Source organism: Oratosquilla oratoria, chromosome 12, assembly GCF_046742065.1.
Source record: "Oratosquilla oratoria isolate Oo_2021 chromosome 12, ASM4674206v1, whole genome shotgun sequence".
NCBI classification, from domain to species: Eukaryota; Metazoa; Arthropoda; class Malacostraca; order Stomatopoda; family Squillidae; genus Oratosquilla; species Oratosquilla oratoria.
Genome location: NC_134788.1, coordinates 36,472,998 through 36,497,504, shown reverse-complemented (window position 1 = coordinate 36,497,504; position 24,507 = coordinate 36,472,998). Strand labels below are relative to the sequence as shown.

Genomic DNA, 24,507 nt, shown 5'->3' with positions numbered 1-24,507 from the left:
TTCAAGAATGGGGGCCCTGGAAATTTTTGTGACACTAAATTTGGCCTTTCAAACTCCCCTCAGCTGTTAAAACAAAACATAAGACGTTTAATATTTCACAGCAATAGCTAGCATTTTAAGAACAATGTGGAGATAGGGCAATACAGATGGTGAAGAAAGGATTTCAGAAGGGCTATAGATCAATCATTCCCCTCAAGTCTCTCTTGTAGAAGACCCACACTTCCCATGTAACCAGCAAGTCACCAGACTGGCCTCTAAGTCTATTAAGGATTGTGTTGTCTGAATAAGACAGTACATGTTCAGTGCCTCCTGTGTGTTCACTGGATGTGGGGCAGTTTACTTCTGTGATCAGTGTACCCATATACCATTACTAACCATTGTGATGTGTCATACACCAGACACATGATCTACAGACATACAAGAAGGTACTAGCCATTGGCAATACCTCCAATCTTGATGACTTACACATTTCCATCTAATTCAGATAATGCAACACATCATAACAATGAACCGACACAAGTACTTAAATTCACCAGACAGTTTATTAACCTTTCCTTTACCTACCAAGCTACATTATTGTAACTCCAATACATACACCATGTCTAGCCACACCCACAAATAATATTACTAAATCCATTACAATACAACTAACACATATATTATTACCACAAATACATTCCCTGTGTGACAACCTACACCAAACATGCTTAGGCAGGCCTATTCCCCTTTATATAAGGCGACTGTGTCACCAGAGATAGAGGAGACTAGGGAAGACATTCTGCAAGGATTACGAATATTCATAAAATGTGCAACACCAGTCATGAATTCATAATTTGAGTGAACAAATAACGAATCCATTAGGCATGCACATGAATATTCATAGAATGTGCAGCTTTAATAAATTCATGTGGGCGCAATATAAAGAAAGCATTAGGCATGCACACATGAATATTTTTATTTGTGCACAATATTAGGCAATATTTATCATAACTGTTAACAACAGAAACGTTTGCAATAATGTATTCTGTAACTATCATTATTTTTCATATTCTATTTTTCCACAATGATACAATGAATAAAAATCTAACTCAATATATATGAATGTGCATGGCATGGGCACTGCCAATTTCACAAACAACAGGTTTTTCAATCATCATCATCTGCTAGGTATGCAGGAACCATAGATACGAAACTATGTTCTTGTGCTACAGGGCTTTATGTATAATTTAGCCAGGAGTACATACATACATATACCAAAAGCTTTTTCCCCCTTACACGGGGGGTAGCCAAAAATAAAAATGCATACAAATCACTCCCACCCATTTAATTTCCTATATATTCCACTCCCCTCCACCCTCCTATCTTAGCACCTCCTGAATGACAGGTCATCCCTGCATCCTATCCACTGCCCTGGGTCAGAAGCAGTGTCGCAAGACACAGCACATCCACAGCAAGGCCGCTTCATTAAATCGGCGACCCCCCCCCTCTCCGTCTCCTCATGCAGGAAAGGAGAAGACGGGGAGAACTCCCTTCGGGCTGCGTCTTTTTTTTTTTTTTTCTCTCTCATACATACTTCCTCACCCCCATCCCCCACGCACTCCCCCTCATGCATCACAGCCTCATCTATACACAGCCCTTCTCCATTCACCCCTATTTTCTGTACTCTCCCGTCCTTCCTCCACAGACATTCCTCTCTTTTGTAAAGCCCCTTTCACCCTATCCATCCATCTCATCCTAGGACGCCCCCGCATATTCACTCCTTCCACCTCCGCCATCCACACTTCTTTTACTAATCTTTCCTCACTCATTCTTTCCATGTGTCCAAGCCATCCTAATACTCTTTCATCAACCCTATCTCCCAGCTCCCTTTCCACCCCCATTCTCCTCCTCACCTCCTCATTTCTCACTCTATCTAGCCTAGTAACCCCCATCATACTTCTCAGACATTTCATCTCAAACACATTCAAACTCCTTTTCTCTTCCTCTCTCATGTTCCATGTTTCTGCCCCGTACAGTGCTGTTGGCACAACCACTCCTTCATACAGTCTCCTCTTAGCATCCATTCCCAGATGTCTATTCCTCATTACACTTTTTAATCCACCAAGGCATTTACTCGCTTCTCTCAATCTACAATCTACCTCCACCCCCACTCCCTTTCCTGCCACATTCGCAACCAGGTATCTAAAACTATCCACTTCCTCCAGTCTGTCACCCTTAATGCTCACTTCCAGCCTGTCACTCTCTCCCCTTGTACATTTCATCACCTTACTTTTGCCCACATTTATCTTCAGCTTCCTTCTTTCACACACCTTCTCAAACTCTGTCACTAACTTACTCAATCCCTCCTCTGATCCTGCTACAAGCGCAGTATCGTCAGCAAACAACAGCTGGCTCACCTCCCACTTTTCTCTATTTTCTTTAACCATCTCCAATCCCTGACCCACTACCCTTGCAATTACCTCTCGCACCACCCCATCCATGTAAAGATTGAACAGCCAGGGCGACATAACACACCCCTGACGAAGTTCCACCTTTACCTCAAACCATTCACTCTCTCCATTTCAATTCCTAACGTAAACTCTACTACTCTCATAAAAACGTGGGTCTTACGGGAAGTGAGTAGAGTTCACTTCCCGCGTGTAGAGCGCGTTCTTGATTAGCCCCAGGTAAGGCATGAGCTCTACTGACATACTACTCCTGTTCTGAGTGGTATGACCGTTGGGTCGCCCGCAGCTGAGCGTAGTTGGCAAGGAATGTCGCGCGTCTCTCGAGTCCGCTTTGCTGGTTTCTGATTGGCTAGAGCATATTCACCGTTTGCCAACTATGGGAACTATATAAGGCTAGCTCCGGAGGTTTCTTTGACACACAGTCTGCCCGCTGTATCGGTCACACACATTCATCCGACACCACGCAACACCCCCGGGCTGACCGCATGGCTGGTCAGGACCCAACTAGGAGTACCTTCTCCATCTTCTCCTCCAGCGAGGAAGAAGATGAGTCGACTCTACCACAAAAGAGACGACGATCCACTCCGGATAAGGAGAGAACCCTCCTTTAAGCGGAGTCCAGTGAACTGGGCATCATCGCCACCACCTCCACTGGGGACGGTTGCTCTCACCCGTCCTTTCAGCTAGCCACCACGCTGCCCCCATCAGGGGACACTGGAGCGAAGGAGGAGGGCAACCCCGAGCGTATGACATACGCAGCCGTCACCAAGGAGTCCAAATGACCTCAAGGAGGTGAATGGCAGGTGGTTGTTAACCGCCGCCATCGAGCCAAGCAACCCCCCCCCCCCACTGCAACACCACTCTCCAAATTCCCAGTCATAGTCCGCCCTGAGGACGGGTCCACTCATTTTGTCAAGATAGGCTCCTGGAGACAGGCCCAAATGATCCAAAACACAGTTGGGCCTCTTGAACGTATACGACAAATCCCTAGTGGGGAGTGGTTGATCAGCTGTACCTCGGAGAAACAGCAGGGAAATCTACTGCGCTCTCCAACGCTGACGTTGGACTCCAAGCAGAGGATCAAAATATCGACCCGCATCCCCAAGACAATCGTGGTTGGGGTAATCAAGGGGGTCCCCATAGACAGCGATGCAGAACACCTTCTACCTCTTCGCCCACAGGTGGGAATGAGACGACTTGCTGGAGCGAACTGGTCCCGAGGCAGCTTGCCGGAGAGGACTGGTCCCGAGACGGTTTGCTGGAGAGGACTGGTCCCGAGGCAGCTTGCTGGGGAGAACTGGTCCCAAGGCCTCTTGCTGGGGAGAACTGCTGCTTGGAGTTGAGCCCGGGAGAGAAGTCGGGAGAGATCTGAATTCCGAATTTCAAGGAAAGACCAACCGCTTGCGCGGGATCGGTTTTTGTGGGAGGGGAAGAAGGTCTGTAAGAAAATGAAAAGATGATAGTAGTCGTGTATAAAAGAGGGCTATTGCCAACGGGCGAATTAGCGAGCGATTAGGGGCTGCTGGTGGTCGTGGCTCGGGAGAAATGGAGTGGGAGCTTGGACGGCGGCGCCGACGCCGGGATTACAATCACTAAAAGTTCAGAAAATGGTAGGAGGCGTAGTAGGAGAGAAAGGTGGAAAAACTGAAAAATCTTTAGTGGGAGGTAAACTGAAATGAGAAGATGTAGTATAAGAGAAAGTTCGAAAGGAAGCGAATTTTAGTCGAAGAAAAAGTAAGTGTAGATGCTTGTGCGTGTGTCGTGGCTATGTTCGTGAGAGGTGTGTGTGTGTGTATCTTACGGGAAGTGAGTAGAGTTCACTTCCCGCGTGTAGAGCGCGTTACTGTTTAGCCCCAGGTAAGGCATGAGCTCTCCTGCTTTTCCCCAGGTTGGGTTGGAGTTGTTTGTGTATGCTTGTAGCCTGTCAATTATTGGGCTACATGCAATATTATTATTATTACTTCATCATTATTGCTATCACCAGTCAAAGCTGGTGAAGGGATGTATTATCAATAGGTACGGTTATACACGTCCTATCGTGTACACCGCACGTGGGACGGACGCAGCTGACAGATAGTCTGTACGGTATGGTCTAGGTGTAATGTGTAGTATCAGGTGTTTGTGTCTGTCGTGCAGTTTTTCTAGGTGTCTTGAGTGAAGTTTGTGTTTGTGTTGGTTGAGTGGATGGACGTTGGAAATTCGGTGTAGAGACTCAGTAGTTCTGAAGTCGCTCCATCGCGAACCCGTCATGAACATGACAGCGGCATTCTGAACCTTCTGATGCTCGTAGTTATTAGTGGGACATGTCAGCTGGCTTAGTCCCGGGGACTGGCACAGAATCGGTCTGACGAGGGCTAGGTACAGCCGACGTTTGGTGGTCAGTGTTACAGTTTTGAAGCTCATCTCGGCGAAACGCCGACCTTTTAAAGGAAGCTGGCGGGAACGTGGGGAGCTTTCTAAGTTCCTGATTGGCTGACCAGCGGCGCGTCACCACAACGTCATGGGCAGAGATTGGTAGATAAAAAAAAAATAATAATAACGAAGAAATACATTAATAGATAAAAAAGGTAAAACATAAAATTAGATAACAAAGGAAAGAGAGAAAGAGAAAGAATAAATTTTTAAAGAATTGATCGTTGGTCGTCTTCGGGTTTGATGTCTTTTGCGCATGCGCAATGACGTCATGGGCAGAGATTGGTAGATAAAAAAATAAAAAATAAAATTGAATGAAGAAATAGATTGATAGACAAAAAAGATATAACATAACATCAAATTACAAAGAAAAGAGAGAAAGAAAAGAAGGACAAAGAATTCGAGTCTGTTGTCTTTTGCACATGCGTCGTGACGTCATGGGTAGAGACTGCTAGATAAAAAAATAAATAACCAAGAAATACATTAATAGATCAAAAAGATAAAACATAAAATTAAATAGTAAAGAAAAGAGAGAAAGGGAAAAGAATTAATTTTGAAAGAATTAACTGTTGGTCGTCTTCGGGTATGTTGTCCTTTGCGCATGCGTCATGACGTCATTGGCAGAGACTGCTAGATAAAAAAATAAATAACCAAGAAATACATTAATAGATCAAAAAGATAAAACATAAAATTAAATCATAAAGAAAAGAGAGAAAGGAGAATGAATTATTTGTCAAAGAATTAATTGTTGGTCGTCTTCGGGTTTGTTGTATTTTGCGCATGCGCCGTGACGTCATTGGCAGAGACTGCTAGATAAAAAAAAATAAAGAAATGCATTAATAGATCAAAAAGATATTTCATAGAACTAAATAAAAAAGAAAGAGAGAAAGGAGAAAGAATTAATATTTAATTTTAGGTTAATCGTTGGTCGTCGTCAGCTTTTTTGTCTTTTGCGCATGTGCCGTGACGTCATGGGCAGAGACTGCTAGATAAAAAAAATAAACCAAGAAATACATTAATAGATCAAAAAGATAATTCATAGGATTAAATAACAAAGGAAATAGAGAAAGGGGAAAGAATTAATTTTGAATTTTAGATTAATCGTTGGTCGTCTTCGGATTTGTATTCTTTTGCGCATGCGCCGTGACGTCATGGGCAGAAACTGCTAGATAAAAATAAATAAATAACCAAGAAATACATTAATACAACAAAAGATAATTCATAGAATTAAATGTCAAAGAAAAGGGAGACAGGAGAAATAATTAATTTTGAATTTTATGTTAATTATTGGTCTTTGTCGGCTTTGTTGTCTTTTGCGCATGCGCCGTGACGTCACGGGTAGAGACTGCTAGATAAAAAAAAATACATTAATTGATCAAAAAGATAAAACAAAAAATTAAATAACAAAGAAAATAGAGAAAGGGGAAAGAATTAACTGTTGGTCGTCTTCGGGTTTGTGTCTTTTGCGCATGCGTCGTGACGTCATTGGCAGAGACTGCTAGATAAAAAAAAATAACCAAGAAATACATTAATAGATCAAAAAGATTATTCATAGAATAATCAAAGAAAGAAAGAAGAGAAAGGGAAAAAAATAATTTTGAATTTTAGGTCGTTGGTCGTCGTCGGCTTTGTTGTCTTTTGCGCATGCGTCGTGACGTCATGGGCAGAGACTGCTAGATAAAAAAATAAATAACCAAGAAACACATTAATAGACCAAAAAAATAATTCATAGAATTAAATAACAAAGGAAATAGAGAAAGGAAAAAGAATTAATTTTGAATTTTAGATTAATCGCTGGTCGTCTTCGGGTTTGTATTCTTTTGCGCATGCGCCGTGACGTCATGGGTAGAAACTGCTGGATAAAAAAATAGATAACCAAAAAATACATTAATACAACAAAACATAATTTATATAATTAAATAACAAAGAAAAGAGAGACAGGAGAAATAATTAATTTTGAATTCTATGTTTGTCAGCTTTGTCAATCTTTGTCAGCTTTGTTGTCTTTTGTGCATGCGCCGTGACGTCATGGGCAGAGACTGCTAGATAAAAAAAAAAGTAACCAAGAAATACATTAATTGATCAAAAAGATAAAACACAAAATTGAATAACAAAGGAAATAGAGAAAGGAGAAAGAATCAATATTGAAAAAATTAATTGTTTGTTGTCTTCGGGTTTGTTTTCTTTTGCGCATGCGTCATGACGTCATGGGCAGAGACTGCTAGATAAGAAAATAATAAATAAATGCATTAATAGATCAAAAAGATAAAACACAAAATTAAATAACAAAGAAAAGAGAGAGAGGGTAAAGAATTAATGTTGAATTTTAGATTAATCGTTGGTCGTCGTCGGCTTTGTTGTCTTTTGCGCATGCGCCGTGACGTCATGGGCAGAGACTGCTATATAATAAAATAAATAACCAAGAAATACATTAATATATCAAAAAAATAAAACATAAAATTAAATAGTAAAGAAAAGAGAGAAAGGGGAAAGAATTAATTTTGAAAGAATTAACTGTTGGTCGTCTTCGGGTATATTGTCTTTTGCGCATGCGTCGTGACGTCATTGGCAGAGACTGGTAGATAAAAAAAAAATAACCAAGAAATACATTAATAGATCAAAAAGATAATTCACATAATTAAATAACAAAGAAAAGAGAGACAGGATAATGAATTAATTTTGAATTTCAGGTTAATCATTGGTCGTCGTCGGCTTTGTTGTCTTTTGCGCATGCGTCATGACGTCATTGGCAGAGACTGCTAGATAAAAAAATAAATAACCAAGAAATACATTAATAGATCAAAAAGATAAAACATAAAATTAAATAATAAAGAAAAGAGAGAAAGGAGAATGAATTAATTTTCAAATAATTGTTGGTCGTCTTCGGGTTTGTATTCTTTTGTGCATGCGCCGTGACGTCATTGGCAGAGACTGCTAGATAAAAAATAATAAAGAAATGTATTAATACAACAAAAAGATAAAACAAAATTAAATAACAAAGAAAAGGGAGACAGTAGAAAGAATTAATTTTGAATTTTAGGTTAATCGTTGGTTGTCGCCGGCTTTGTTGTCTTTTGCGCATGCGTCGTGACGTCATGGGCAGAGACTGCTGGATAAAAAAAAATAACCAAGAAATACATTAACCGATCAAAAAGATAAAACATAATATTAAATAGTAAAGAAAAGAAAGGAGAAAGAATTAATTTTGAAAGAATTAATTGTTGGTCGTCTTCGGGTTTGTTGTCTTTTGCGCATGCGTCGTGATCTTGTCGTGCGTATGGTTCGGTATGGACAAGCCAGGAAAAATGAGATTCATAATAACACTAAAACTAAGGTTTATTAATGGTTAATATGCTCGGAGGGAACGGACGTAGTCTCGTTGGGAGAAGGTCCGGAGTGAAGGCCTCATCAGGCGTCGTGGCTGTGGGCGAAGAGCCACAGGAGGGAATGAGACGACTTGCTGGCGGCTTGCTGGAGCGAACTGGTCCCGAGGCAGCTTGCTGGAGAGGACTGGTTACTCAGTTTAGGTGTCCCTGCCTATTAACATTAATTGGAGAGACTTTTAACTTATTAAGATCAATGAAAGTGGCCTTCGACTACATGAAAATAGTGGTCACACTTATAAGACCTAAACTAGAGTATGCTGCAACACTATAGGCACCTAGCACAAAAAAAAGAACATAGGAAAATTAGAAAGAATCCAAAGAGCAGCGACAAAAATGGCACCTACACTATCAAATTTAACATACGAACAAATATTGGAGAAATTACTTCTATCAACACTGGAACAGAGAAGAGAAAGAGGTGATTTGCTAACCATTTACAGAATTATGAAAGGGATGGAAATTCTCGATAGAGACAAGTTATTAAAATGGGACAGAAGAGAAACAAGAGGACACAAAAAGAAGCTAAAGAAGGACAGTTACAAAAGAGACTTGAAAAAGAATAGCTTCCCACATAGAGTGATTGATGTCTGGAACAAACTAAATGGAGAAACAGTGAGTGCCAAAACTATACAAGATTTCGAGAATGAACTGAATGCGGAGAGATACGAGAACAGGCTACTATAAGCATAACTCTCGTCCCATAAGATACAACTAGGTAAATACATAGATATAAGCTTACATAATGGAAGAAAGCAAACACGACTAAACATACATATACACATTATTTTATATATAATTTGATCTTCTTATAGCAGGTCGGGTGATCGCTGCCGAAATCCAGCAATCGGTCGGTATGCGACCGTTCCTGGACGTGTTGGTGAAACGCGCGGGTGATATTTTGGTCACCAGCGTGTACAGGAAGGCAACGCATACCGACCGATTGCTGGATTTCGGCAGCGATCACCCGACCTGCCATAAGAAGAGCGTGGTGAAAACGTTGTGGAACAGGGCGGAGAGGGTCTGCTCCACAGGGACTTCGCTAAAAGAGGAAAGAAGCAGGTTGAGGAGGGTATTCCGAGACAATGGCTACCCGAATCAAGTGGTGAAAAGATGGACAGCGCCGCAGAGAAGAGAAACAGACCGGGGTGAGGCACGAACAACCACAACCAGGATTTCGGTCCCCTACGTGAGGGGGGTTTCGGAAGTCGCAGCGAGGATTTTAAATAAGAATGGAGTGACCATCGCGCACAGACCCACTAACACGCTAAGTGGAGCGCTCACCCGGGTCAAAGACAGAGTGAGCAAATTGGACCAGCCCGGGGCGGTGTATAGCGTCAGCTGCTCCGATTGCACAGCGAGATATGTGGGGGAAACAGGAAAGCAAGCTAGTACCAGACTACAGGAACACCAAAGGGCGGTAGGCAGAAAGGACCAGAGTTCGGCAGTGTACAAGCACATGGAATTGCGTCAGCACGAGTTCGACTGGCAAGGCGCTAAGGTTCTGTACAGCGACAAAAAGAAAGGAAGCAGATTGTTCTTAGAAGCGTGGGCCACCAACGATGATAGCATTAACAGGGCTATTACACTCAACTCTATATACGCAGGAGTAAGAAGCAGGTTCTCTCCCTCCCCCTCCTCCCCCCTTGTCCCTCCACCACCACACACTCCCGCTTGACCCAGGTCACAGCGCCTACCTTCTCCCCCTCCACCACCATACACTCTCGCATGAACCAGATCATAGCGCCTGCCTTCTCTCCCCCCCCCTATGACAGGTTACCGCGTCCCCCCCCCCCCGGCGGGCGTAGCTATTAGTATATTAAGACCATGTAATTCACTGTATCCCATTGTATCCCCTGAGGACGAGTCCCGGACAGGACTCGAAACGTCGGGAATAAATGACCTACTCCTGAGTCTGGTGTTTTCTACGTTTCCACCATATATATATATATATATATATATATATATATATATATACATATATATAATATATACATATATACATATATATAATATAATATATATATACATATATATATATCAATGTGTATATAGTTCCTACTAGAGACTAGTCTACATACTTAGATTCTCATTTTTATTACAGTATGCATTGTAATAAAAAATTAATGTTTTCGTATTTCTCTTAGTGAAGTCTACTTGTATATAATCAGGTGTGTTTCAGTTTGTGAGCTTCATCAGTATTGCATGATATCCACTTTCACATTTGACTGTATCGGTTAGATGTTTATCTGTATACTATACTGGGCTTCGTCGACTGGATGCTGGTAAGTGCATTGGACCAGTTGATATAGTTATTCATTGTCACATTTGACTGCATCGGTTAGACATCACAGCCTTTGATGGAGAACTACTTTTCTGCCTACATGCCATGTGTATGATTCAGTACCAGACTAGGTGCCATGCACACTCGCCCTTCACCCCTACTCCATTAACCTTTTACCATACCTGCTATACTTCTTGGTGCATTTAACAGATCCTGGAATGCATCCAAAAATATGTATCAGGTGTGGTAATAGGTTAAAGTGGGAGGGGTGAAGGGTGAGTGAGGGGGCATGTAGCCTGATACTGTGCTATGCTCATGAAATGTAGGCAGAAAAGTAGTTTTCCATCAATGTCTAACCAATGCAGTCAAATGTGATAAAGAATGACTATATCAACTGGTCCAATGCGCTTACCAGCATCTAGTCGACTTAGTCCAGTGTGTAAGCAGATAACTTTATTAGTCGGACCAATTCTGGGAATAAGAATTAACGGATGTGGCCCAATTTAGTGTAGGCCCAATTTAGGGTACCCATTCACTGCCCCTGCCTTGGCCCAGCTTCTAGCAGACACAGTCCAGTGTACATGCGCATAACTTTATTAATCAGACCAACTCAGGACACTTGAATGTATGTAATTGGCCCAATTTAGTGTTATCCATTAATTGTCCCTGCTTTGGGCCAGCATCTAGTTGACATAGTCCAGTGTGCATGTGGATAACTTTATTAGTCCGACCAAATCTGGAAATCTGAGTTTACGTAACCGGTCCGACATTTCTTAATGAGCAGTGCCTAAATAGATAGGATGTTGGTCCAGTTATTTCATGTTTGCTGGGAGGCTAATTTGTTCTGAAACACATTTTACAATTTTTTAAATGTTGATTTGATCGAATTGTATGTTGTTTCGATCAGAAATCACTTGTTTGTACTAACCTCAACCCACAAACAATAATGTCTGGGGAACCCACTAGGAAATAAGCAATTTAATTACGAGAAGTGTGCAAAGCCAGTGATTTGCCAAAGAAACGACGACAAAATTGCTAGAATAAGCTATATAACAAGCACATTTCACCTCTATTCTACCCATACCTAACCTACACATTCTCTCTTTTACTGAGATTTTATTCCAGAGGCATTTGTATGTTTTCTTATATAATGGGGCCTCTGTTAAATCAACCAAATTTTTTTTTAAATTAGCACCCTCATCTCTCAGATTTTGATGAAATATGGGTTATATGGAAATTGTGGGCCCTGAATCCATTTCTGAAATTTTTAGATCAATCAGACAAAAATTTCAAAAGATATGACCTCAGGAAATTTTAGGTCACATGTGAGGTCATATGTTTTCAGTGACCCATAACTTGGTTAATAATGATCAGGATTGCATATATGTATATATATTTAGAATCAAAATAAGCCAAGGAATTCAAATATACAGGTTTTAAAACTCTAGGTTAAAGAATAAATGTTATAAAAAAAAATTAGGTCACAATTTGACCTCTGGGGTATCAAATGAGAATTTTTTTTATAGATGTAAAAAATGGAGGCAAAGGCATTAGCTATTAGAATCAGCAAAAAAGTATGTGTATGTATTTTTCATGAAACTAACCTATAAGTGAACACCATATTCCTAAGTCTGGCATCAATTCTACCTATTTTTCCATACTTAGCTCATATTTCGACATATAGATTTTTTTTTATAGATATAAAAGCAAAGACAGGGTTCTTAGCAATGAGAAACAATCATAAAATCCAAAGTGTATGTTGGTAAGCTATGAGAAACAATTAACAGTGTTGCTAAACAGCCTGTTGAAACAAGTTGCTACTTGTCTAATTTTAGCATCCTTGTCCACAGGTTAGTACAGTTGCAGCCATATAACTGGGTGGTTGGTGGGTATGGTGCTCCAATTCTTCATGACTCAAGACTCAAAACATCAAGTGTACATGGCTATATTTTCTAAAAGAAATATTATTATGTCATCTAATTGATTTTCCTGTATTCATATCTTTACAGATTATATCACAATGGTTCGACATTTGAAATATTGCCAAGATCCAATTAAAAAACACAAAAAAAGCATAACAATCAATCTTAGAAAAGTGACAGATAAACTTGTTGAAAAATGTGATGGTAGACTGAAAAAAGACTCATTGTTGTGTGTGAACTGTTGAAAGATTATAATGAAAAACCCCACTGTACTTAGTACCACTGAAAACGAGTCTGATCAAGATTCAAGTGAACCATGTGCTATTGACAGTGATTTGAGTAACATGTCTCCAATTAAAGATTTGAAAAGTGACGGTGATTGCTTCATAGTGGAAAATCCTTCAACCTCAGTTCTTCCACTTCTAGACTAAATACCTATTAGAAAAAGTAAGTGTTCAATCAATATATATGATACTGCTTAATCTGTTGGAACTACTATATGAACAATTATATTTCATTTATGGTAGATACTGTTTACATATACAGTGCAACATACATAATTAGCAAGCTTTTACCTTGAAATGTTAAATCTTTAATGTTACTATCGAGTTGTCACAAAATGCAAGTTGAGCTACATCCAATTCTATACATATATTCAAGTGTGTAAATTCTGTCTTTCTATTCTTTTCAGAAGGGCTATCATCAAGCCAGAAGAAGCGCAAGGCTCGTGGTAAGCTATTATCTGCTCAGAAATCCCTGAAAAAGAGGCTGGAAGTCAGTTATGGTGTTGAAATTCTCAATAAGAAAAATGATAGTGCAGAACCTGAAACTCAATCTGAAAAACATCTGAACAATTTAATGAATGAATTGAAACAGTCATTCTTGGAGAGCAAATATCACAATCGCAAACTACAAATATTGACATTCTCACCATACGCAATTGATAAAACAGGTAGCTTCTTTCAAACTACAATATTACATAGAGTAAAAAAAAAGACGTTTACTGAAATCAAAACATGGAATCTTTCCAAGAGTTCCAACAATGAGCAAAGAAAAACTAATAACTGAAGAGAACAAAGACATAATTAGAAGATTCTATGAGTCAGATGAAGTTAGTCGTATGTGTCCTGGGCAAAAAGATTGCATTAAAGTTATCAGCGCTGAAGGTCCAACAAAGGTACAAAAGCAATTGATCCTTGGAAATTTAAGAGAGATTTTTTGAACTATACAAAAATGATGAAAAGAATCCCAGTTGGATTTTCCACATTTGCAAATTACAGCCATCATATTGTGTGCTTGCTGGTCATGGTGGGACTCATTCTGTCTGTGTGTGCACTTATCATCAAAATCCAAAATTACAGCTAGCTGCATTGGGAGAAAGAGGTCTTGCTTACAAGGATCTTCTAGATTACAGTGTCTGCAGCACACAGAAAGAGACCAGCATGATGCAACTTTGCAATGATTGCCTAGGGGAAGAGGGTGTCCTGAAATTTCTCAAGCTACTTGACAGTGTGAAATCAGCTCCAACTGAAGTAACTTACAAGCAATGGGTGACTGTCAACCGTTGTACAATGGTTTATAAGCTGGAACCACTTCATGAATACTTATCATCACTAAGCACGAAAATCTGTCAGTTGGCTCGTCATCACTATGCTGCTCAGCAACAATCCCAGTACACCATATATGGACCACATATATTTTGGCTGGACAAAAAAAATCATGCGTTTGTTTCTAGGCTATTATGGACCTGAGGAATGTTATAGATCAGTTTTCCTGGCAATTGCTACAGTCTATGCAATAATACAGTACCATGACAAATTAGTCATGTTGGTCACGAGGGAAATGAAATTGGCTAATGATTGTATTATCAAGATTTATTACATTATTAGAATATAGAAAGCAATTCTGTTGCTCATCTCAGCAAAAATGAATATCTTATTGAAAAATTTAACTTGAATACAATTTCTTTTGATAGCTTGACATCTTGTTAATGAAAATTAATTGTTTTTAAGTATATAAATAATTGAAATATCTTTATATATAATATGGGTTATTACAAAAAATATTATACCTGCTCTTAGCAGTGAAAAACCTGCTGAAAATTGTAGAAATATCATCAATAACACCTTTATTTAAAATATTATACTTTAGAAAAGAAAACACCTGAACTCCTCAGTGAGAAATCTGTTGGAAAGGAGGAAAATAATAATTATCATGAAAAAAATACAGTGTATGTATTTGTTTGTCTCACTCCTTACACTAGGAAATGAATTGTTTCTCTCATTTAGACACAAACTCACTTTGCACTTGATACACCTGATATTGGTGCAACCCGCACATCCAACTCGTTTGCAGTACAAACGAGGATTTTTCACCTCTGGGAAGTGCCCTACTTTATCTAGTCTCACATCATTCTGGGACCTGAATTGGCCAACTCTTTGAATTCTTGTTGATGGTGGAGGAGGAGTTCTCTCACTTGAAGATGGACGACCTCGCTTGGGGATATATTTCCCTGCATTGATGAGTGATTCTGACAAGGACATCCTGAAGGTCAGTAGGGAATGTCTTTTTTCCTGGGGAATCCTTTTGGCCTCACAATCTCTTCGGTATACCAGCCATGCCTCATTAATAGTCATGTCAATCATGTGATAGATGAGTCTGTGATAATATTTCTTAGAATGTACCGGGATCCTATATAGTGCTAGAAGACAGATAGCCAGGTCTACACCTCCCATGTTCTTAATGTACCGGGATCCTATATAGTGCTAGAAGACAGATAGCCAGGTCTACACCTCCCATGTTCTTATTGTACAAATGTATGATGTTAGGCTGTGGAATTTCCACAACTTTCCTCTGACTTCTATCATAGCATTGTGCAGTGTGAGTTGGATTGCCCTCAGCAAAGGAAGACAATAATGTCACACATTTATTGTCAAACCATTTGACTGTTGTTGCCAGGCTGCCCTCACCAGATAATTTCCATTCCTCAAATGTACCTCTGCCTTTCTTCTTCGTGTCAGCGTCCAATGTGAACTTGAGGCCTGGGAGCCGATTTGCCCGGATTGTCCCACACCATATATTCCTGTCAGCTAGATGTTCTACAAGTGATAAAGATGTAAACCAGTTGTCAAAATATTGTAGATGATTCTTATTGTTTGGAATGGTCTCAGCCAAGTGTAAGGCAATATTAGAGGATGTACCCAGATCTGGAATACTGTCTCTATTCATAGGTTGAATTGACCCTGTGTAAGGTATGAAGTCATGAATAAGATCCCCACTGTCTGCAAGAACAAAGAACTTGAAACCCCATTTTCTGGGTTTCATGGGCATGTATTGTTTCATGGAATGCCTTCCCTTGAAAGGCACCATTTGTTCATCAATGCAGAGGTTTTGTTGCAATGGAAGGTCTTGGAATTGTTTCCGCAAATGGTCTACCATTGGCCTGACTTTGAACAGTTTATCATTGTTTAACTCATCAGTGTTGTCCCGAAGATGTAAGTTGGATTTTATAGTCTCCCATATGTTGCAACTCATAACGAAAGCAGTATACTCTCTATACCTCCCAAATAATTCACCAGACCAATGGAGATGCGTCTGGGGAGTCCCAATAATGTTGAAATGAATAAGTAGACCTATCCATTGTTCAAGTTCTTGCCTAATGAGGTTTAGAGGTTTGTTCACATCTTTTTGTGTAGCATATAAATTAGACTGATAGACTATCATATCTAAAAAATCAGGAGTGAAAAACTGTGTGAAATACCATAATGGGTTCGACCGTGATGGGTTCAAGTCACTGTTGATTGAAGCTGTCTCATTGCCAGGGATAACATTTGGTAAAGGTGAAGGGGTGTACTCTGTTTTTCTGGTCCAAAGACGTAGATGACGAATCCGTCATGTTGGTCATACATTTCTTTGTGTGCGCCATATGACCAACATGACGGATTTGTCATCGACATAAAATGAGCTCATAGGGTCCTTGTTTCATCAAAAAAAGAAACAGTATGACATTCTCAGACATCTATAACTATTCCCATTTCAGAAAAAAATTATATGCAGCATGTAACATATCTGACAACTCCTCTATGATGAAATAAATAGCACCAGAAATACCGCGTTTCACACCACTGTTGATGTCATCAGCTGATGGTGAACTGCCCAAAGGATTCTCGACCAATCAGCTTCAAGTGTTGTTCTCAGAGAGAGGAAGCCTAGACGAATTCGTCAGGACAGACACACCGGTTATAACTGTTTTTCTATGCCAGTGAGACTCACCCGAAGCTTGACTGATGATTTCGTCAGGTTGGGATATATAGGGTTAAGCAGTTGAAGGAATTGTTACCAACTGAGAGCAAGGTAATTGTAGTAGGGGATTTGTCTGAGAATTATTCTTTTATTGTCCAGGTTGCTTCCCAAGGTTTTCTCTGTGACAATTCACAGTGTACAGTTCACTCTTTTGTCATCTATTGCAGATCATCTGCAGACCAGGAACTTAGTCATTTTAGTGTGTGTTTCTTATCTGCATCACTAAAACACAACGCTATAATGGTTTATACATTCATAATGAAAATTATGACTTACATTAAATCCAGATGCCCACAAGTAAAGAAGGTGCACTATTTCTCAGATGGATGTGCTGGCCAATATAAGAACAAATATAATTTCACAAATCTCTGTTACCATGAAGAGGATTTTGGTCTGGCTTGTGAGTGGCATTTCTTTGCTACATCCCATGGAAAAAATGTCTGTGATGGGATTGGAGGGACAGTAAAAAGAGCTACTGCTCATGCCAGTTTGCAGAGATTTATTGAGGGCAAATTCTTACACCAGAAGACATGTTTCAGTTCTGTGAAGAAAACTTAATGAAGAAGATAAAAGAATTCTGTTACTGCAGCAGATTTGAAAGAGGCAGAAAAGAAGTTGGACCATTGATTTAAGGAAAGTAGGGCCATTCCTGGAACTCTGAAATATCACAGATTTGTTCCCCTGAACAAGGAAGAGCTGATGGTGTATCCCATCTCAGGTGGCATTGGAGAAAAGAAAAGAATAAGGAAAGGTCACATTTATAATAAACCTATAATACTTGGTGACCCAAACATATCAAACCAGGAGAGTATGTTAGGTGTATTTACAACAAGGAAGTTTGGTATGGAATTGTGGAAGAATACTGTGAAGAGTTTGTTGATTTCATTGTAAACTTTCTACACCCTTATGGGTCATCAGGAACAAGTTCATATTATTATCCCTCAAACAAGGATTCATGTGCTGTGCCAGGACATCATATACCATCTGTAATGAGTTGTCCTAGCCTAGGAGGAGGCAGCAGAATTCAGTACATTTTTCCCAAAAAAGAAATTGATGAAAGCATTGCTAGCACATGAATACTTAAAGTAGGTGAACATTGTTCTTTGTCATATATATTATTTTCAGTGCAGGTTAAAAGTAATATAAGTTTCATTTCTTATATTCTTGGTGTTTGGCAAACCTCAAATCTAAGGACTAAGGTATTACAATTCCTGGAATATATATGCAATTAATTTACACCTTTTATCCTAGTCATTTTTCTAAGTCATTTATTTTTTTCTAGTCTGTACAGTCATATTTTTCATGTTAGTCAATTTTGACGTTATTCTTTTCTTTTCTAATCAACCTAGCTTTTTTATGACAATGTTTAACTAGTTAATGTTATTTTTTATGAGGACCACAGTGGAAATAAGTCTTTTGACTTTCTGTGCCATCCTCGGATGTATAATTATACTTACTATGTATAATACAAGTTTTAATGTATTGTATTTTATTGTATGATTGAATCCGAATAAAATCAAATCATATCAAATTTGGTGTTTTCTTAAATGACATGAAAAGTACCAACAATGATTTTTTTATTTTGTTCACTTGTAAATTAATTACATAAAAAGTACTAACATTACCAAACATTTTATGATTGTTTCTCATTGCTAATAATTCTGTTTTTGTTTTTAATATCTATAAAAGAAAATCTATATGTCAAAAATAGGTAGAACTGATGCCAGACTTATAAATATGGTGATCATTTATAGGTTCATTTTATGAAAAATAATTACATACACAAACTTTTTTGCTGATTCTAATAGCTAATGCCCTTGCCTTCATCTTTTACATCTATAAAAAAAATCTCATTTGATACCCCGGAGGTCAAATTAAAACCTTAAATTTTGTTTTCCGTATAACTTTTTTATTTTTAGCCTAGAGCTTTAAAATCTGTATATTTAAATTTCTTGGCTTTTTCTAATTCTAAATATATATACATATATGCACTTCTGATAATTATTAACCAAGTTATGGGTTACTGAAAACATATCACCTTACACACGACCTCAAAATTCCCGAGGTCATATCTTTTGAACCATTTATCCGATTGATCTAAAAAATTCAGAAATGGATTCAGGGCCCACAATTTCCCTTTATAAAAAATTTCAGCAAAATCTGAGAGATGAGGGTGTTAAGCACTGGTTGCTCTGACAGAGAATGCCCATTATATCTGGTGCAAGTTTTGAGGCTTGTCACTGTTCTTTCTCCCATCTAAAAATCTTTAACAAATTTGTAGTCCATACCAAAATTATGTACCCCTTTAGGTGGACCCGCATTATGCAACTTGTTGATAACAGCTGGACTTTCTAAGTAAATAATTTCAGCCACTATCCCCATCATCCTATTTGCTTTCTCTGGGGGCACAAATATAATGCTTGGGTATTCTTAGGTTGTTACACCAAGATAAGTATAGTTCTCCATTTTCATTTTTCCCTTTATGGTCCCCATAATGAGTCATATTATCCAAGTAATTTTAGATGTCTATTAAGATGCTTGCCAGTGTCTCACAGCTGAAATTCTGGGTGTTTTCAATCCCATATATAAGTGCCATAAATAGTAATATCGGTAGCAGTTTCTAAAAAAAATATATATATAAATAAATATATAAAATGAAACATCTTTAAATTTCCCAAGAGTTGGGTTAGGCTAGGGTTCATAGCTGCTCTTTTTACCTATATCCATATCAAGTTCTTAGTATTCTGAGCATTTCAAACCCCACATATAAGTACTACAAATTAATAGTTATGTTGGTGAAAATTGACACAGGCATATATTTTGGTATATTACAAAGATACTTGCCGGTCTCATGTCTTCAATTTTTATCTATAGCATTACCTAGATTTTATCATTCTGGGTATTCTAAATGCCATATGTAAATAGTTTCAATTAGCTTTTGAAAATTATGAAACATCAGTACATAATGCAAACTACTTCCTGGTTCTTGGAGGCTATTGTTATATGAAACCTTTTCTTTGTGTTTTGTGTATCCCAGCCCCCCAAAAAAGTTTACCACCACCCTTGCAGGCATCCCCCTCCACAACTGTTCAGACGCTGGGCTTCTTCCAACGCATTGATATCTAATTTGATCTCATTACTGACCTACAGCATTCTTTCCAAAACAGCTACATACACAATGGCCTGCAACTTCCAGTCATCAATGCAACCATGTACGCTGTGATTGACTGGTGAACGCCTTGAAATGACTTTTTCATTACCTGTTGAGCTTCCCTTTTTGGTTACAATCTTCTTGAACCTTCAGCATTTTACAATGCCCAATGAATTCCAAATATTCCGGACAATTTATAGTTTTTCCTTACCGGGTTCAAGTTTTGTATGCGATGTCCTATATACTTCCATCTATAACGCGCTTCAATTTGGTTTGATTTGCTTTGTTTACAGCGCCTATACTCAATTTTCTGTTCACTTCGTTCATCAACTATACTCCTTTTTCCAGTTTGTACAGATTTTCCTTTTTATCTTCTATGTTTACCTTTTCGAATAGACATTTTCTTACAACTTGCTCTTCGTTATTAACATTTCCTTTAAATTGCTTTCCTTTCCTTTTCTATTCTTTCAGTTCTTTAGAAGTGAAAATAATTATTTTCAATACTGTCTTGTCTCCTACCCTAACATACGGCTCAGAAAGTTGGGTAATGACAAAAGTAGACATAAGCAGGATTCAAGCAGCGGAAATGAGACCATTAAGAGCCATAGTTGGAAAGACGAGGAGAGATAAATTAAAAAATGAAGACATAAGGAAAAGCATTGGCGTCTGTTCCATGCTAAGCAAAATAGATGCTGCCCAGTTAAGATGGTTAGGACATTTAGAAAGAATGGATGAAGAAAGAATTGCAAGGGGATGCTGGGAATGGAAGCCGGATGGAAGAAGGCCAAGAGGAAGACCGAGAAAGAGATGGAAAGAAAATGTTGAAGAAGCCCTCAGCAGACATGACTTGCCCAACATCGAAACTCTGAGGGAGGAAGGGTCCTTCCATGATAGAGCCAAATGGAGGAACATGCTGGGACCACTGACAGGCATAATGCCTACTACTGGGAGCTGAAGTAAGAAGTTTACCTTTTCGAATAGACATTTTCTTACAACTTGCTCTTCGTTATTAACATTTCCTTTAAATTGCTTTCCTTTCCTTTTCTATTCTTTCAGTTCTTTAGAAGTGAAAAGAATTATTTTCAATGCTGTCTTGTCTCCTACCCTAACATACGGCTCAGAAAGTTGGGTAATGACAAAAATAGACATAAGCAGGATTCAGGCAGCGGAAATGAGACCATTAAGAGCCATAGTTGGAAAGACGAGGAGAGATAAATTAAAAAATGAAGACATAAGGAAAAGCATTGGCGTCTGTTACATGCTAAGCAAAATAGATGCTGCCCAGTTAAGATGGTTAGGACATTTAGAAAGAATGGATGAAGAGAGAATTGCAAGGGGATGCTGGGAATGGAAGCCGGATGGAAGAAGGCCAAGAGGAAGACCGAGAAAGAGATGGAAAGAAAATGTTGAAGAAGCCCTCAGCAGACATGACTTGCCCAACATCGAAACTCTGAGGGAGGAAGGGTCCTTCCATGATAGAGCCAAATGGAGGAACATGCTGGGACCACTGACAGGTATAACGCCTACTACTGGGAGCTGAAGTAAGAAGTTTACCTTTTCGAATAGACATTTTCTTACAACTTGCTCTTCGTTATTAACATTTCCTATAAATTGCTTTCCTTTCCTTTTCTATCCTTTCAGTTCTTGGCAGTAAATTAAGAAGTACCTCATTCTTACACAATTTGCACTTTTTTTCCCCCTGAGTTTTCATTCCCTGTCGTAGTTTCAGGGAGTTGTCTCTTGCCCTGTATGTACCATGTAACGAGTCTAGGACATTTGGGCCATGGACCTCCAACCTAGTACTTTTGGGCCATGGGACAGAATATAGAAGTAAGTGTTTTTGAAATGAACACTCGCATTTATTCCCCATCACATGTGAAACTGATAAAAATTGGTTCAGCTTGGCTCCACACAGTTTTATTTACGAGGTATAGAAAACCTTAATAGAGAAGACTTACTAAATTGGGATAAGAAAAATACAAGGGGGCATAGACAAAGAAAAAAAAATTACATGAGAGACTTGAAAAAGAACAGTTTTCCTCACAGTGGTGGATGTAGGGAACAAACTGGACGAAATGATAGTGTGTGCAAAAACCATACACGAAATGAAGGGCAATTCAGACACTGGGAGATGCAGAGACGGGACACCACGAGCGAGCATAGCTCCCCTTCCCGTAAGATACAACTAGGTACCGTAATTATACACACTTACCGACAGCTGCGGGACGGCGTTCCCATAGCCAGGCAACTCTACAAAATCGATCCTCAATGATGCCAGACTCTGAATGCAAGGGAGGAGCAAATAAATTGCGTCCAGGAATCACCGTCCGGGTTTAGCATCAGGTCACCAACACTTGGGGGGACAGGACCAGCAACGCAGAAGCATCGCTCAACAAGGTACATCTCATAGCCGAGATGGCTGACGAATTATATAACGCAATTCCTTTTGACGCCTCTGTTCGTTTACTTTTTCTTTCGTTTGCGTCCCTCCAAGTCCATTATGAGATTAAAGCATATATTCTTCAATCACGAGTCAGTTCCAGTTTGCCCACCCACTTGTAAAGGTCTACAAATAAAGGAGTCACCTACTTAAGCAAGACCTTTATTCAAGTTATCCTACAAAACTTCTTTACAAAGGAGCATGCCGACAGGAGACCTTTTGGTCCATAACTAGGTCGGATACTAAAAAATATAATGATACATAAATGAAATATATATAATATATATAATATAAATAGAATAAATATATATCTGCACATAATATACTACGCATAATCACTGACAATACTGTCAATAATGGAGCAAATACATTACCTAAGTTAACACAAAAGTGGTGACAGTGAAACTCAAGAGGCACGGAATCGCAGGCTGCTGTACAATATGGCGAGCCGCATTTGATAACAGTGTGACGTTAATCTTAATCATTTGTGAGCATCCTGAATCGCAAATGTCACTTGACTTTTTATATTGTATGGGTCGCCATGTGGTTTTTGAGATTATCCTTTCTCCTGCAAAATGCGTCGCAAAGATGACACTCCAAAGTCTCCTCTACTGTGTGGGTTATAACGTGATATCGAATATTTAACTTTATTGTGTAAGCTGCGTCGCAATGGTCACACTATAAAGGAATTTCTCGTGTGTAGGTCGACATGTAATCTCAAATGGGATATTTCGCACTGAAAACTGCATCGTAAAGGTCACATTAGCTTCTCTCCTGTGTGCTACCATACTCCGTATGTTAGTCACCCCTTTTTACTTTCCTATGTATATTCTAATTTGTAAGCAACAAAAAGTTGTTCGCAAATGAACATATTAACGTATATGTTGTATGTTATATTCTAATTAGTGTATGAAAACTCAAGGATGTATTTGCTTTATTTTCTTGTGATGTATAGATAATGTATGATTTGTATTAGTGATCGTAGAAGTCGACATATCAGTTGTTGGAACATGCTAGTTGTCGACACAGTCTGGAAAGAATATATTTGTCCTTTCTTCTTGGTACAGCCGATCTAGTAACATGTATTTGTTACTCTAATGGGGACTCAAAACATGTGCTTTGTTGTAGCTTATTTGATAGTAAAAGGGGGGGGGGTGCTGTGCCAGAGAGAGCATATAATTAAGATATTGTATCAAGGATTAATAATTATCCTGGTGTTATTGAAGATGTAATTGATATTCCGCGATATCTATTCCATACCACGTGTATGCAGATTATCTCAATTTGGTCACATTAATGGTGAACACTTTATTACAGTGACTGTTATTAAGTGATACATATTCTATATCATGTGTGCAGATTATGTCAATTTGTTTATGTTGGTGCTATTTACTGATCAATTTAAGCCCAAAGAAATAGGAATGTGGAGATCAGAGTATAGATCTACTGAATGACTGCAGTGGTAATATGATGTCATTCCATGTCCTATATGTGTACGTTACATACTTTGAGTTAATAGAAATTATTATTTCCGATATTCCAAACTTGATTGAGTGCCTATGTTGGATAATCATTTTGCATTTAACGAGGAAATGTCATTATATACTAGAATTAAAGTTCAACTCATGTATTCTTATATGAACATCTTTGTCTCACCTCAGTAGTTGATGATAAATATTAAATTTGTTCGGCCACCTCTAAGAGATGAGGCAGCACTAATAAGGATAAGTATTGTCCTCCTTGATCTCTTATCAATCCTCTATTTTATGTATTGGATGTGAGTGTTGAGACCGTAACATGTGGGACCATCAAGTGATATTTGAGAGCACTTGTTCCCTTAATTAAAGGTTGCACGGCAAAGGTCACACTAGAGAGTTTGCTCTCCTGTGTGTGTCAACACGTGACATCGAAGAGTTGACTTTCTCCTGAAAGCTGCGCCACAAAGGTCACACTGGAAAGGTTTCTCTCCTGTGTGGGTCTTAATGTGATTTTAATTTGAAAGCTGTGTCCCAAACGTCACACTGGAGAGGCTTCTCTCCTGTGTGGGTCACACTGAAAAGGCTTCTATCCCGTGTGGATCATCATATGACGTCGAAGACATGGTTTAAATTGGAAAGCTGCGTCTCACTGGAAAGGCTTCTCTCCTGTGTGGCTAATCATGTACCA

At 38.9% G+C, this 24,507-nt stretch overlaps 1 long non-coding RNA gene across 1 annotated transcript; it reads right to left on the bottom strand.

The window, feature by feature from the left end:
* Positions 1-11,999: 11,999 nt before the first annotated feature.
* Positions 12,000-20,231, bottom strand: LOC143030679 (uncharacterized). Its single transcript, XR_012966926.1, has 3 exons — positions 20,113-20,231; positions 13,024-13,204; positions 12,000-12,883 (listed from the first exon to the last, which is right to left on the bottom strand). It is a non-coding gene; the product is annotated as an uncharacterized LOC143030679 (long non-coding RNA).
* Positions 20,232-24,507: the final 4,276 nt, after the last annotated feature.